Genomic DNA, 1,436 nt, shown 5'->3' with positions numbered 1-1,436 from the left:
AGTAGGGCTTATCCTTGATAGGTTGTCTTCCCGTGAGAGATGGTGTCACTGTAGACCTGGTAATCGTCTTGCTGAGAGACGTAGTGTCATGATAGACTTGGGAGTTGTCTTCCCGAGAGATGTGGTGTCATTGATAGACTAGGTAGTTGCCTTCCTTAGAGACGTGGTGTCTTCAGAGGTTACCTTCCTGTGGGACGTAGTGTCCTGATGGCCTTGGTATCCTTGATGGATAGATCATCTACGTGGTAGATGGGGTTTCCGGTGCATGAGTCCGTTCAGACTACGTGACTTGATAGGCGGTGGCCTAGAGTCCTTTACGATGTTGTCTTGTTGATGGCGATCCGAGGGAGCTTGTGCTTGGAGATGATGTGTTCGGAAGAGTCGTGTCCGGGGTCTTCGTCCAAGGGGTTGGCGCCCAAGGAGGTCCGCGCTCCCCAGGGGTTGGCGCCCAAGGGTGGCAGTGGATGGTGCTTCCCTAACTCTGTGCTGCCCACTATTCTGGGTCATGCCATGTGGTGATCTTCGATTAGTCGGTGTGAATTTGGGTTCATCATTGCTAATCTCCAAAATTACCTTTGGGCTTTCTTATTAAGGTCCAACTCGGACCATTTGGCCACATTTGTATTACATCTCAACTTCTAGATTGATCTTTTGGGAAGGATAGAAGTTGTCCTTACAGAAACAAATACTTACTGTGAATGATACCCATGAGAATTCTTGGGATGAGAAGCAGAATTTTTCGCTTGAAGAAATAGGAGGTATTCCACACCCCCCTCCCCAAAAGAACAACACTTCAAATGTTACTTCAAATTTCTGCCAAAGATGATTAAAGTCAGAATCACTCTAGAGATTTTTTTTTGGGTAACGACACCCTAGAGAATTGAAATTCATACAAATGATGCCAAACTTGCCATATGAGAGACCCATCTCATCAACCTCCCATTGCCATAGTTTTATAATGGAAACTAGGGGCATTTCATCAATCTACGTTCACTTTGCATTAACTTTGGAGTTTGGAGGCACTTCCCCTAATTGTTTCCAAAGCATTTATATTTGTGTGAGAAGCCAAAGTAGTGCTTATAGTGGGTGGCCCAACCTGCAATCAGAGTTTTAGTTCACGGTATCGGAATGGTTATCCCCCAGTTCCGAAACTGATTCGATACCAATACGTATTAGCCAAAAACTCAAAAAAAACACCATTTTGGCCGATACCAATGATATGTATCAATATCGTATCAATATCGGTCACAACCGATACCAATAGCCTCGGTCGATATGGCTGATCCGATACTGATACCTAAAACCCTGGCTGAAGTGGCCACATAAGCATTAAGGCCCTGGTCCATGCCTCTAACCTAATTTAGGCTTGTAGGTCCAATCCACCAAGCCCACAAAGGGCTAGGCCAATGGCTTGGCTTGATTATTCATTCCTAAAG

The sequence above is a fragment of the Telopea speciosissima genome, chromosome 5, assembly GCF_018873765.1.
Source record: "Telopea speciosissima isolate NSW1024214 ecotype Mountain lineage chromosome 5, Tspe_v1, whole genome shotgun sequence".
Taxonomy (NCBI): Eukaryota; Viridiplantae; Streptophyta; class Magnoliopsida; order Proteales; family Proteaceae; genus Telopea; species Telopea speciosissima.
This window is presented reverse-complemented; position numbering follows the sequence as displayed.